The sequence below is a fragment of the Lepidochelys olivacea genome (assembly GCF_965140295.1).
Source record: "Lepidochelys olivacea isolate rLepOli2 genome assembly, contig: Scaffold_42, whole genome shotgun sequence".
NCBI classification, from domain to species: Eukaryota; Metazoa; Chordata; order Testudines; family Cheloniidae; genus Lepidochelys; species Lepidochelys olivacea.
Window position 1 is genome coordinate 90,517 of NW_028181934.1, and position 12,890 is coordinate 103,406.

The following is a 12,890-nucleotide window of genomic DNA, read 5'->3' on the forward strand; positions in this document are numbered from 1 at the left end:
CCTGCCCGCAACAGGAATCCGTGCTCCCTCTAAAACGTCCCCGCACCACCCTCTAGCAGTTGGCGAGGGTTTCACTCCACTCTTCTACTCCAAGCCTCCAGGAGCCCCACAACATCTAATAGCCCACAGGAGAGTTAATCTGGCTCTTTCTGCACTATGTTATTTGTTAACTTTTTTAATCAATTGGTGTTATTATTTTTAAGTGTCCAACTCTACTAAAAAAAGTCAGTCTGGAATATTTCCTTCAATATGTAACGTTCCCCAGAGCATCAATTCCTAAGAAAATCAAAACTGCAACAGATTTCAGTCATTTCTTTGCTTACAGCACATTCATTTCCCACCCTTCCACCTTGGTGGATTCACGGCACCTTCACGCCCCTATTTCCTTTCCTGTTTCGGGTGTTACACAGTGGCATCTTCTCTGCCTGTTCCAGAAAATCTCTCCCCGTCCGCCACCCACCCATCAGCGCGGATCTCCCTGAAGCACCTGGCACAGAGCTGTCCATCTGCAGCTCCCCAGCGTATAGTCCAGAGCTGCTGTCTCCTCTCCAGGGAAAGGTTCCTGCGCCAGGGAAGCAGAGGGTGAGGTGGGTCTCTCAGAACCACAGGAGGAACCACAAACACCTGAGTGTCCACACTCATCTTGGGAGCAAAGGTTCCCATCTTCATTGCAGAAAACAAAGCAGAAGCTCCTGTCACCACCGACCTGTCCAGGCCACCCCACGTGAATACCGGTGACCTTGCCAGGGCGACCAACCAGGCCTTGCAGCACCATGAAGAAATAGCCCAGGCCTTTGATCAGCTGTAAGAACTGGTGCGGGGGGCAAGGATTAGGTACATGAATCACACAATGCCACTCAGGAACCTCAGACATGCAAAGCCATCAGGAACTTCCTGTGCAGGGCCAAGCTTCACGCACCCGCCGAGCAGCACCCCTCTGGAGCAGCACACGCGTCCCCAGCCATCAATCCCGCTGCACTGCACTGGTTAGCTACACGCCTGAGCCCCTCGCATGTGGGGAGCTCCCGCCTGGCGCTGGCCACGTGCAGGGCCATCCTTAGGGGAACAGCACCCTGGGCAAACCTGTATTTTGGCACCCCTGTCCGTAGATGCCTTCCAAGGCTCCCCTTCTCCCCCCAGCCCACCCTGCCTCTACCCCGCCATTGCCCCCAACTCCCTTCCGTGACCTCGCACTCCAGGCCCACCCTGCTTCTTGCCTCTTAACCACAGCACCTCCCTGACCACGGCACCCACCCGGAGGGCCGGTCTTGCCCCGCAGTGACTCACGTCTGGATGCCACGGTGACGGGCCCCAGGGAAACCCCACAGCGGTCACGTTGACTCCCCCAGCCAGTGCCCCAGGGACCCCTCGTCTGGTCGCGGAGCAGGACAGCCAAGACGATGGAGCAGACGTTCGGCCGCGCTCCGACAGGGCGAGGGGGCTCTGGGGCCGGCGTCCCTCTCCTGCACCTCCCAACCTCTCCCACTCAGCCCCGCATCCAGCTCCTCTGCCAGAGCCCAGAGGGTCGCAGCCCAAGGGGGGCGCTGTGACAGGAGGGCACCAGAGGGCTGTGGTGGCCGGGGCGCACGGTGACCTGAGAGCCCCAGAACGGGGGGGAAGGAACCGGACGTGGCTGGATAGACTCACACTGGTGTGGGGATACCGGGAGGGGGCAGTGACGTGCGGGCTCCAGAAGGGCAGATTTCTCCCACCCCAATGCTGAGCATCACCAATGTTTAAGTGCCCCTCCCCCGGCCCAGAGCAGGGGGTGATTGGGGCGGGGGGGTTAACACGCTCCAGCGCAATGGAGGGAGCTAGGGTGGGTGGTGAGGGTGGAAGGTTGACTCCCGAAATCTCCCCAACCCCCTGCATGAGCCTGTCCCTTTGGGCTGAGTAAGAAAAAGGGGGAGCCCCTGAGAGCTGGGGAGCATGGGGACCTGTCGGGTCAGCGTGTGGCCTGCAGCAGGGGACCCTGAAAACTGGGGAGAATTGCAGCAGGAGGCTGAGAACTGGGAGGCTTGGACCTGTGGGGCAGAGGGAAGGGGCCTCCTGGGAGCTGTGTGGACATGGCCGGGGGCTGGGAGCTCAGGGTATAGGGAGGAGTCCCCCTGGCTCTGGGGGCACAGAGAGGGGCCTCCTGGGAGTTGGGTGGGCTGGGACCAGGAGGCACGGGGGGGCCCCTGGAAGCTGGGTGGGTGTGAGCTGGGGCATAGGGAGAGGTCCCCTGGGAGCGGGGGTGGGCTAGAAGCTGGGGGACTGGATTGGGATCCCCTAAGATTTACTGGTCTCTCTGCCCTGCAGTTTTAGTTCCCAGTCCTGTCCCTTCCCCTCCCCTCGCTTCCCAACCGAGAAGAGTCTGGCAACTTCCCGCTCCCGTTGGCTGGCCCCATTCATCTTCCATTGGGCCCATGGAAAGAGGAACGGCAGGGCTGGGACCATCTGGGGTGGTGGTGGGAGGGGAAGGGGAGTGTGGCGGGTTCACTTGTAGAGCCCCCCTTGGGACTGTCACTTGATGTCCTGAGCTACCACGGAGCCTAACCCTTCTGCCAGCCTGGGCACCCCTTGACTCTGCCTTGCTGAGCCAGACCCTGCAGGCCCCCTCCAGCACAGACCCAGAGATAGGGCCACACCCTCTGCCGAATACACACACGGAGATTCACTCAGCCCTGGGGCGGCTCAGTTATCAGGGTCTTGCCCCAGCACCCAGTGCAGCGCCTTCCTGGGAGCCTGAACCCCAGATAAACTCCTCTCACCCTGTACAAGTTGTACGCAGTGTGAGTTCATATTATTCACCCTCTTTCTCCTTGTAAAGAGAGATCTGCACAGATTGGTCCCTGGGAAAAGAGCAATGACTTACACTGGGATTATTAATGAACAAAAGTGATTTTATTAAGTATAAAAGGTTGGATTTCAGTGTTTCTATGAGATAACAGACAGAACAAAGTAAGTTACTAAGTAAAATAAAACAAACACAAGGCTAAACCTAATACACTAAGAAACTGGCTCCATGTAATATCTCACCCTCAAAGATGTTCCAATGAGCTTTTTTCCACAGACTGGACGCATTTCTAGTCCAGTCCCAATCCTTCCCCGTTTAGTTTATGTTAGTTCCAGCAGACATCCTGGATGGTGAGCAGGGGCTTTCTGCTGACTGGCCGCAGCTTCCCTCCTGTTTCACCCCCTTATATAGATTTGGCAAAAGGAGGCAGTCCTTATTTCAGCTTGACCCTCCCAGTTCCTTATGGAAAAGTACCTGGTTTAAGATGGATTCCAGTATCTGGTGACATGGTCACATGTCCCTGTGAGATCCCAGTCTCCACACTTTATGGGCTAGCCCACACATCCGCAGGAAGGCTTACAGGAAAACAAAACCATTCACAACTAGTTCTAGTTAACTGGAGCCATCCAGTTCCTGAAATACCATTAATGGCCCTCCCTTCGTCTGAGGACATTAGTAATCCACGTTTATACCTCATATTTCTAACTTCAGACATGGAAATGACACATGCATACAAATAGGATGAACTCATTCAGTCGATGAGAACTTTTTCAATGATCTGTCACAAGAGGCAGTTTGCATAAAGCATATTCCAGTTACGTCATATTCATACTCGTGAGCACATTTCCGTACAGAATACGGAGTGCAGCGTCACAGGGAGACCCGGCTCGAAGTGGCAGAGGGCAGGGGCAGAACGTGGAGCCAGGCTGGGAGGGACACTCTGGGGGTGGGGAGCAGGGGGGCTCTGCTCAGGAGCAGAGAAGCAGACGCTCTTGCCACGCCAGGCTGCACTCCGCACGCAGCCTCTGCACCACGGTGCCCCCTGGCTACAGCACTCTCGGCAGGGCCCCACACTGCCCTGCCCTAAGACTGGCCCTGGCCACATGCTTCTTGGGGCCGAGGGGAACTCTCGTGTCAGGACTCCACCCCTGCAGCTCCGGGCTGAGCGCTGCACAGGCCTCCAGGAACCTACACTTCAACCTCCCCACGTCCGGTTCCCACAGCCGTTCCTCCCAGCTCTGCAGCACTCTCCTGCCCCTCCAGCCCATGCTAGTCGGCCAAGCCCAGACGTGGCACTCCACCCAGGGAAGCCACTCCAGGAAAATGTCATGCAGAGGTAACTGCCCAATTTCCTCCTCCTCCTCCTCCTCCGCCAGCCATACATCCAGGGCATCACTGGGGGTGTCTCCCAACCCGTCCAAAGCTGTCTGGCTGTGTGACTTCCGTGACACCTGGAGCAGCCTGTTTGTATCAATGACTGTGGGGATTGCACCACGCAGTGGTGTTTCCTCCATGCTGCCTGGCAGCTACCTAAGTTCCCTCTAAGCCGCGCGGCTGTGCAGCAGGCTATCAAGGCTGTGCAGGCGGGGAGAGGTGCCTCTCCCTTGGCCCCGGGCTGCTGCACAGAGAGAGGGCTGGAGGGGACTCCTCACTCCCCGCTGCAGCCTGTACCCCTCATCCCTGGATCCACCCCAGAGCCTGCACCCCCACCAGGAGTCCTCTCCCCCAAGACTCCAACCTTCTGCCCCAGTCCTGAGCCCCCTCCTGCACCCCAAACCCCTCAGCCCCAACCCCACCCCAGAGCCCACCCCCCAGCTGGAGCCCTCTCCCCCAGCACTCCAACACACTGCCCCAGTCCTGAGCCCCCTCCTTATGTGGGCTGCATCCACACAACACAGATGCTACCTGAATGCCCCTGAGGATGTCACATGAGCCACAGCTGTGTGCTGATTGTGCTGCAAGTGGCCCACGGGCCGCGGGTTCAGAACCACTGAGCTAAACCTTCCAGATCTAGGAATGTATGATACCTGCAGGGAATAAACAGCAGAGCCCTGCTAGACTCTGTAATTTAAAAGAAACACGTCAAGAGACTTCCCTGAAGGTCCCATCTCACCCCATGAAGGCCCATTCTCACATTCTTCTCCTCTGCAGATGAATGAATCTGAGAAATCCAGACCCATGTTATTCCTCCTCCTTCACAGCAGAAACGTCATAAATAAACCGTCACCCCAAGGCCAAGCTCAGGACATTGCATTTCAAACCTCATCGAGACCATTACTGCTCCTGAATGTATCCATTTTATTAAATAACATGCTATCAAGTAGAAATGAAAAGTTGGACCCTACCCCTATGCTGGATAGACAAACTGGAGGACGGGGCCAAAAGAAATCTGATGAGGTTCAACAAGGACAAGTGCAGAGTCCTGCACTTAGGACGGAAGAATCCCATGCACCGCTACATGGGGACTGGGGACCGACTGGCTGAGCAGCAGTTCTGCAGAAAAGGACCTGGGGTTACAGTGGACGAGAAGCTGGAGATGGAGGCTGACAGCTAGAAGGCTAACGGCCTATTGGGCTGCATTAGTAGGAGCATTGCCAGCAGATCGAGGGAAATGATTCTTCCCCTCTCTTCGGCACTGGTGAGGCCAAACCTGGAGTACTGTGTCCAGTTTTGGGCCCCCCACTACAGAAAGGATGTGGACAAATTGGAGAGAGTCCAACAGAGGGCAATGAAAATGATTAGGGGGCTGGAGCACATGATTTTTGAGGAGAGGCTGAGGAAACTGGGCTTATTTAGTCTGCAGAGAAGAGTGAAGGGGGATTTGAGAGCAGCCTTCAATGACCTCAAGAGGATGGAGCTCGCCTGTTCTCAGTGGTGGCAGATGACAGAACAAGGAGCAATGGTCTCCAGTTGCAGTGGGGGAGGTCGAGGTTGGATGTTAGGAAACACTATTTCACTAGGAGGGTGGTGAAGCACTGGGATGGGTTCCCTCGGGAAGTGGTGGAATCTCCTTCCTTCGAGGTGTTTCAGGCCCGGCTTGACCAAGCCCTGGCTGGGATGATTTAGTTGGGCTTGGCCCTGCTTCGAGCAGGGGGTTGGAGTCTAAGTTCCCTCTCAGCCGCGCGCTCGCACACCAGCGATGAAGGGCCATGCAGCAGGGGCCTGGAGAGGAGAAGGGTAGACGGGAGGGGAGCCAGCTGGGGATGAAGGGCTGCTGCAGGCCTCTTTCCTGGCCCCAGAGCTCCCTCTTGCCAGCACCCGGCAAGGGAGAGAAGCCCGTTCCCCCCGGAGCACCGTGCTGCTGGTGGGGAGAGGGTTTGGGGGAGTCCTCTGGCCTGAGCCCCCGCGCAGCCTCTTTGGGCCCAGGCTATTCGAGTTTGTGGGCCCCCCAGGCTCCAGGCTGTGGTGAAAAATGCAGGGTTCAGAGCGCAGGAGGGGCTGCAGGTTGAGGCAGGGGGGTGGGTGCGGAAGGTGGTGAGGGGGCCGACTGGGGGTGCGGGCTCTGGGGCAAGGCTGGGGATCAGGGGTTTGGAATGTGGGAGGGGGCTCAGGGCAGGAGGTTGGGGTGGGAGTGGGGGTCTGACAGAGAGTTAGGGTGCAGGAGGGGGCTCAGGGCTGGGGCGTGAGGTGCGGGGTGCTTGCCTGGGGCAGCTCCCATTTGGGGGCGCACTGGGGTTGAGGCAGGCTCCTTGCCTGCCCTGGCCCTGCGCTGCTCCTCCCGGAGTGACCCTGCAGCTGCCGGCACGGCACGGATGTCCCTGGCTGCGGCCCCGGGGGGGGAAGGTTGCTCCTTGCGCTGTCCTGCGTCTGCCTGCAGGCACCGCCCCCACAAATCCCATTGGCTGCGGTTCCCGGCCAATGGGAGCTGCGGGGGTGGAGCCTGCAGGCGAGGGCAGCGGGTGGGCGGAGCTTCCAGGCGCTCACAGCTCCAGCCCAGCACGGTGGGGGAGGGACAGCCGTGCACGAAGCCGCCTCCCTGCTCCCCGCTAGGAAGGGCCGGACGCAGGGACGTCAGTGGCCGCAGTGCAGGGTCCCGGGCTAAGGGGGCCCCACCAAAAGATCTGCACTTCTGGCAGCCTGGAGATCTTTTGGCGGAGGCCCCCTTAGCCCAGGGCTGCAGCCCCTAGAGCCCCTGCATTAATCCTGCCCTGTCTGCACCCCAAACTCCTCATCCCAGCCCCACCCCAGAGCCCGCAGCCCCCACACCTCCCAGCCACTGGGTCTCATGACTTATAAAATTGCTGTATGCAAAAATCCAAATACTGAAAATTAATTCCCGGGTCCTGCAGACACTTAAACAGACACAGAACTTTACTCACGGAAACAGTCCCGTGGTTCGAAGTTCAGTGAGCGTTTGCAGCGTCAGGGACTCCGTGTATTTTTATTAAGAACTTGTCATGTAGTGACAAGTAAAATCTGTCACTTCAACAGTGAAACAATTTTGTTTTAACAATAAAAAGTTATTTAAACTCTCAGTAATTTACAATAGCCATTTTTTTATACCGGCCAAAGTTTTCAAAAAGTGGAGCCCAAAATTAGGCTCTTCAGCCTGCCTTTAGCCACCTAAGAGAGGGGTTTTCGAGAATGCTCAGGGCACAAGTCCTATTGACTTCAAACTGTAAATCCTGATGGTTGAAGCATTTCAGCTCTTTACTTGTGGAAGTACAGTGTCCTGGCCAGAAATCCTCTCGCTCTTCCACGTCGCTTTTCACTAGTAGATCTCAAAGCTCTTGACCAAGGAGGCGCAGAGCACAGGCTTCTTGATTTTCAATTCTGCGTCTGTATAGTCTCATACTAGGGGATATTAATGAGGCCTTGGGCTTGTCTTTTTCAGCACAGATGAGCATTTTAAGTGTGAAACTTCTTAGTAGAAAAATATCGACATAAAACCCAAAATCTTATTAACACTTAGGAAACGAAAAAAAAACAAACAAGTAGAAAACATCCACTTTGACAATTTCAGACCATAAAATGGAAGAGAAGAACTAGCAATATGTAGATAAGAAATTTGATGTAAATTTTCAAAAAAACCCTATATATAAATGTCATAATTTAAATAAAAATTTTAGTTGTGATTTTTAGCCACCCTAAGAAGGGGAGCTCCCAAAGGGTGCTGATGAAAATGTGATCAGGTAGGAGAAACACCAAAACAAAACCAAGACCTGTTGTTTGAAAACACAAGAACATAAGAACATAAGAATGGCCATACTGGGTCAGACCAAAGGTCCATCCAGCCCAGTATCCTGTCTACCGACAGTGGCCAAAGCCAGGTGCCCCAGAGGGAGTGAGCCTAACAAGTAATGATCATGTGATCTCTCTCCTGCCATCCAGCTCCACTCTCTGACAAACAGAGGATAGAGACACCAGTCCTTACCCATCCTGGCTAATAGCCATTAATGGACTTAACCTCCATGAAATTATCCAGTTCTCTTTTAAACCCTGTTATAGCCCTAGCCTTCACAACCTCCTCAGGCAAGGAGTTCCACAGGTTGACTGTGCGCTGAGTGAAGAAGAACTTCCTTTTATTTGTTTTAAACCTGCTGCCCATTAATTTCATTTGGTGGCCCCTAGTTCTTATATTATGGGGGTGGCAGATTAAGGTGTTGCTCAGCACAGCCAGCTGAGTCCAAGGACATAGGAGGGGACCAGCTTTAAATCGCTGTTCAATCCAGCTCACTGAGTCCCGGGACACATCAGGGGTCAACTTGCGAGTGCTGATGACCCAGTCCTCTCTGACATGCTATGATCATGTGTGTGTGCCTGTGTGTCTGTTCGTGTTCATCACATCTGGGGGCTGGAAGACCCCAGCCCTGGGGAACCGAGGTCCTGCAGGGTAGCTCCATTCGGAGGGAACTTGCAGAAGGAAGGAGTAGCGATCCATAGGAAAACACAAGTGACAAAGGCAGCACATTGACAGAATTGCAAAATCTCCCCCCACCAGAAGAGTAACCCTAACAAATGGGCGTACCCCAAGGTAAAGGGCAATTCTGGTAACAGCTCATTTGGGGCTTCTTTGGAAGGGGGATGGATGTCATTCTTGGGACAAGTCACCTGCTATGGCAAAAAACACTTTAGCCCTGTGCGCCCTTCCAGACAAGTCTTATGTCCCAAATACTTTGGGGCCAGTTTTGTTTAATATCTTCACTAATGATCTGGAGGATGGCATGGATTGCACCCTCAGCAAGTTTGCAGATGACACTAAACTGGGAGGAGAGGTAGATACACTGGAGGGAAGGGATAGCATACAGAGGGCCCTAGACAAATTAGACGATTGGGCCAAAAGAAATCTAATGAGGTTCAACAAGAACAAGTGCAGAGTCCTGTACTTAGGACGGTAGAATCCCATGCACTGCTACAGACTAGGGACTGAATGGCTAGGCAGCAGTTCTGCAGAAAAGGACCTAGGGGTTACAGTGGACTAGAAGCTGGATATGAGTCAACAGTGTGCCCTTGTTGCCAAGAAGGCCAATGGCATTTTGGGATGTATAAGTAGGGGCATTGCCAGCAGATCAAGGGACGTGATCGTTCCCCTCTATTCCACACTGGTGAGGCCTCATCTGGAGTACTGTGTCCAGTTTTGGGCCCCACACTACAAGAAGGGTGTGTAAAAATTGGAAAGAGTCCAGCGGAGAGCAACAAAAATGATTAGGGGACTGGAACACATGACTTATGAGGACAGGATGAGGGAACTGGGATTGTTTAGTCTGCGGAAGAAGGAGGGGGGATTTGATAGCTGTTTTCAACTACCTGCCAGGGGGGTCCAAAGAGGATGGATCTAGACTGTTCTCAGTGGTAGCAGATGACAGAACGAGGAATAATGGTCTCAAGTTGCAGTGGGGGAGGTTTAGGTTGGATATTAGGAAAAACTTTTTCACTAGGAGGGTGGTGAAACACTGGAATGCGTTACCTAGGGAGGTGGTTGAATCTCCTGCCTCAGAAGTCTTTAAGGTCAGGCTTGACAAAGCCCTGGCTGGGATGATTTAGTTGGGGATAGGTCCTGCTTTGAGCAGGGAGTTGGACTAGATGACCTCCTGAGGTCCCTTCCAATCCTGATATTCTATGATTCTATGATCAGTCTGGAGTTTCACACACTGAATGATTGGAATAAAGTGACCTGCAATGAGCTACAGACCAACAACCATTCACACTGATTCTTCAGCAAGTGTTTTAGAAGCACAAGAACACCAGCGAGAACCAGGAACGGCTCAGAGACAATCAGCAGCAAGAAGGAGAACAATTTACCAAGCAGATGATTGGTTCTGGCTTATTTGCTGGGCCTTAAATGAGAACAACAAAGTCCTGAATCTCCTCCCTGCCACGAGACCCCCTGCTCAGCCAATCAGCATGGAGACTCTGGCAGTGGGCTGAGGGTTCCCCAGATGGCCCAGGTCACCGGTGAGGATCACTCTCAGAGCACGCTTCCTGTCCCATCTCTTTGGGAGGCCTCCCACCATGAGGGCTACAGAGCAGCCCCCTCCTCGCCAGTGGAGGGAGGGAAGCAGAAAAAGGAAAACCAAAAAAGACAAACCCCAAGGACTCGAAGGGACAAAGGCCTAGCTGGGGGAAAATTGTCCCACCTTAACCTCCTGTTTTCCATGCCGAGAATTTGGCCAGCACCAGGTGGATCAGGCTGCCTCGGTACCAAACCTCTCTGGGGCTCTTCCCTTCTCCACAGGGACGTCTGTCTTCTCGCTCAATGAGCAGTGGGAAAGGAGAAAACTCCAGAGAGGCTCCACCTCGCGCTCACATACGAGACCCTGAATTCTCTCTCAGTCCTCAAGGAGACACCTCCAGAAGGAGACTCCCTGCAGCAAAGCCCCGGGGGTCTCTGAGATCCCCCTGCCCTGCAGCCTGTCCTCCCTGGCCGTTGTCGTGGACTCTCTGTGAGGTCACCGCCTCCCAACCGCCTTTCACCAATCAGCTGAGTGCTGCAAAAGGCCCTTGTGATGTCACTGCCACCCCCACCCCTGCCCTGCAGGGCTCATGTCCTGCCCCGAGCCGGCTCCTGTGCGTGTTTGAGCTGCTCCCCCTGGGTCACCCCCACACACTCAGTGGTCGTGCAAGGGTTCACGCAGGCCACACGTGGAACCATCAGAGGATGCTCAATGTGCCGCACTCGGTTTTGCAGAGATTTGGAGACTTGAAGGCCAGAAGAGACTCTTAGATCATCTCATCTGGCCCCCTACACATCACAGGCCTCCTGCATGGCGCAGTCGCGAGTTGTCATAAATATAAAGGGAAGGGTAAACCCCTTTAAAATCCCTCCTGGCCAGAGGAAAAATCCTCTCACCTGTAAAGGGTTAAGAAGCTAAAGGTAACGTCACTGGCACCTGACCAAAATGACCAATGAGGAGACAAGATACTTTCAAAAGCTGGGAGGAGGGAGAAAAACAAAGGGTCTGTGTCTGTCTGTGTGATGCTTTTGCCGGAGACAGAACAGGAATGGAGGCTTAGAATTTAGTAAGTAATCTAGCTAGGTAGGTGTTAGATTATGATTTCTTTAAATGGCTGAGAAAAGAGCTGTGCTGAATAGAATGAGTATTCCTGTCTGTGTGTCTTTTTTGTAACTTAAGGTTTTGCGTAGAGGGATTCTCTATGTTTGAATCTAATTACCCTGTAAGATATCTACCATCCTGATTTTACAGAGGTGATTCTTTTTACTTCTATTAAAAGTCTTCTTGTAAGAAAACTGAATGCTTTTTCATTGTTCTAAGATCCACGGATTTGGGTCTGTGGTCACCTATGCAAATTGGTGAGGATTTTTACCAAACCTTCCCCAGGAAGTTGGGTGCAAGGGTTGGGAGGATCTGGGGGGGAAAGACATGTCCAAACTACGTTTTCTCAGGAACCCAGATAAAGTTTGGTGGTGGCAGTGGAAGTTCAGGGGCAAAAGGATAAAATAGTTTGTACCTTGGGGAAGTTTTAACCTAAGCTGGTAAAAGTAAGCTTAGGAGGTTTTCATGCAGGTCCCCACATCTGTACCCTAGAATTCAGAGTGGGGAAGAAACCTTGACAGGAATGTAGGAGGGGGCTGGGTCAGGGGGTTGAGGGATGCAGGGCAGCTTACCTCGGGATGGGGGGCTCCCCAGCTCACATCGGCATAGCTCTGCAGCTCCTAGGTGGCAGAGGGGTTGGAGGGGGGGGGGGTGGAGCCAGGAAAACAGAGATTTATTAGACCACAGGGACATGGTCTAACACAGAGCTTGTAGGTGCAGAGAACAGGACCCCTCAGCCGGGTCTATTTTGGGGGGGGCAGTGAGCCAGACAACCCCGTCTGCCCTTCACTCCATGTCTCCAGCCAGCCCCCAACTGAAACTCCCCCCAGCCCCTCTGCCTCTGGGCTTTGTCCCTGTCCCCGGCCAGGAGGTCACTCGATTCCTTTGTTCTCCAACCCTTTAGCTCTCACCTCGCAGGGGGGAAGGGTCCAGGGCATCAGGTGCCAGGAAAGAGGGTGTCGGCCATTCTCTGTGTCCAGACCCCTGCACACACCTGCCCTCCAGAGCTCTGCAACGATCATACACCCTTACCCCACCCCCTAGATCCTTAAGAACTGCATAGGGGAAACTGAGGCACCCCCACACAATTCAGAGGAAACATGAAGTCCCGCTTCATCACAGATTACTGCAGGAGGTGAGTTCCTTGCTATCCTACCATGTTTTTCTCTGTCTCTCCTCTAGTATGTTGGCCATCACACACACTCTGTCTCTGTCTCTGTCTCCTCTCCTCTCCTCTCCTCTCCTCTCCTGGTGCCAATGATGACCAGGCCCCGGGTGCCTGGGCCCCAGTTCCCCGCCTGTGCTCCATCTCTTCCTGTATCTGCCTCGCCCCTTCTCCCAGCCCACACTGCCCACCGCTGCCTGGATGATTTCCCCCTCTCCTCCTCTGCACCCCCCTCTGTGGGGTCCCTGCCACTCACCGTCTGCCTCCTCTCCTCCACCCCCTGCCCCGCTTCCCCACGGGTCACTCTGGGGGCCGGTTTTCTTCACCATCTTCGTGCATGATCTGGAGGATGGGATGGATTGCACCCTCAGCAAGTTCGCAGATGACACTAAGCTGGGGGGAGAGGTAGACACGCTGGAGGGTCGGGATAGGGTTCAGAGTGACCCAGACA